The 2,500-nt window shown below is 30.4% G+C and overlaps 1 protein-coding gene across 1 annotated transcript in view; it reads right to left on the reverse strand.

Moving 5' to 3' along the window:
• LOC119579310 overlaps positions 1-2,500 on the reverse strand; it is a 5,102-nt gene that overhangs the window by 1,873 nt on the left and 729 nt on the right. The gene's annotated exons all lie outside the window — the stretch shown is intronic.

The following is a 2,500-nucleotide window of genomic DNA, read 5'->3' on the forward strand; positions in this document are numbered from 1 at the left end:
GCAAATTAAATATACTCACTGAATTTTGGTTATTTGTATTTAAGGTGTATAAACATGATTCAGCTGCAGAATTGTGTAAAAAGATACCATTCAAATAACAGCAAAATACTACCATAGCATGCAGCTGTATTTCATAATCACATGAAAAATGTAGTGATGTGCATAAGATTATGTTAAGTATACAACACAAACTATAACAATGTAAAATGGAATGATTTATCCACTATGCCATGATTCTGCTACCCATGCCTGAAGAAATAAAGAGTATTGAAAGTTTATTTTTTCATTGCAAAACTCACTGTGTAGATGGCTCTAACTGGAAATTATGAATTATCAATTAATAAAACAAAGACCGTTACTCTATCAATCAATTAGCTTGAAGAGACCTGCTCTAAGAATTGTATACTAATATGGCAATCCCAACTACTGCTTCTCATTAGAGAAATCAACAGTCGACAGTCCATTTACGTGGCAGCAATGGGTTAACATACAAAGGATCAATTTGAACTTTAAACCCAGATGCCTTACAAATTAACAAGACATTAGTTCTTTTTCTGAAGAGGAAGGTCTAGTGGCTAACATTTTCTTAACTAAGATGGAGGAAAACTGAATGTATAAACTGTAAATAAGTCCGAATATAAGGTATAATAAAAAAATAAAATAAAATATAAGTCCATGGTTCAATCCTCACATATTTTAATAACATTTCATTGTGATAAGAAAGAGTTATGAAATGTTTCAAAGAATATCACACTTACTTCAGGTCAGTGAATGTACTTTCTCAAGAGATTGGTCATCACCACAGGCAAATATTATTTAATTTTGAGAGAGAAAAATGGATATAAAGTCACTTTAATAAGAAAGGAAAGAAAGAAAGAAAGAAAAAATAGATAGGAAAGCATTGCATACACACTGGCACTGAATTTCAAAGGGAAACAATACCTGCCTGTCACTCCTGACTGGTAATAGAAGTTCTATATATTCTACTACCTATATATATGATGCTAAGATATGTATCCCACTAAATCTTTTTGCCAGCTTTGGTGAAAAAAACATGCTACCTAATAAATCTTAAAGAGTTAGTGTTATTCCAAAATTCTGAAATTTCATATATGCATGAATAATGTTTTCACTATCTGCTATTTTCATACTTTCATACTATCATCTCTAAATATCGGCTAGGACAAAAACAATCATAAATACAAAATGCAAATATCTGTGATCAAAGGTTCAGTAATCTCGTGCTCAGGAGTTTCTGCCTCTCAAGTGCCATATGTAATATGGACCCCAATACATTGGGAGAGGTAGTGATCTATGTATTCTGTAGGCCGAGGATATGCGTCATTTGACTTTTGCCCAAAAATGAGCATACAGTCATACAATCTTCAAAATATAACAGTTTAGAATGAACTCACATAAAACAGGACATGTAAAATATACAAGCTAACGACACAATTAGAAAATGTAACAGTTTAGAATGAACTCAAATAAAACAGGGCACGTAAAAAATACAAAAGTTAACGACACAGAAACCCTTGTGATAAATGTGATAAAACATCCCTAAATGTTTCTCAAAGATGAATGAATAGGAAAAAAAAATTGTGAAAGAAATATTTGAATATCAATATCATTGCTGGAAAATGACACAATTCTATCTGAAACAAAAAGCAATCCAAATGAAAATTTCTGCTAAATTACATAATTTCTACAGCTAATTAAACTTCCATTATTATTAGAATTAGTCTTCATTATATCACGGCTCACTTCGCAAAAATTTTCAGCTTCTTTAACTATTAAGATACTAATGAATCTAATTTTCTGTGACCTGTGACTGACAATAAAACTGGATGTCATTCCTATAGTAATATGAGTTATTAAAGACTTCTTATAACTTATAGCAGTCTGATAATGTTAGAAAATTACCAGAAGCTAATAAGTTTTCAAGATTAATGATTGCAGACATGGCAAATCTTAAAACAGGGGTGATAAACAGACCGAGAAAAAATATGATGACAGTTACAACAACAACAACAACAACAACAAAAATTAATAATAATAATAATCAGTACGAAAAGAACGGAAAATAAGCTCAAGATCGCTTAAAAATAGCGCCTTGGCAACGGTCCCAGAAAGTGCCATAGCCTCTTCAGCACGTCACGTAGTCGACATAAGCCACACATATTTTTACTAAGTATAACCAATCCAATATATATTCTTGTAGGAATATATATGAATAGAGAGGCCACGGTGCATGCTGGTTAGTTTCATGGGAGATGCTTTAGCCTAGATAACTAATAGTAATAGTAATAGTAATAAAACAATGGCAATAAATAAAATAATGATGACAATGGTGATAATAATAATAATAACAATAATGATAAACACAAAAATTACATCAGCAACAACAATAATACTAATAATCATACTACTACTGATAATAATGATAATTATTATCAATCATAATAACAATAAAAATAATAATTATGAAATAATAATAATA

Source organism: Penaeus monodon, chromosome 12 (assembly GCF_015228065.2).
Source record: "Penaeus monodon isolate SGIC_2016 chromosome 12, NSTDA_Pmon_1, whole genome shotgun sequence".
Lineage (NCBI taxonomy): Eukaryota > Metazoa > Arthropoda > Malacostraca > Decapoda > Penaeidae > Penaeus > Penaeus monodon.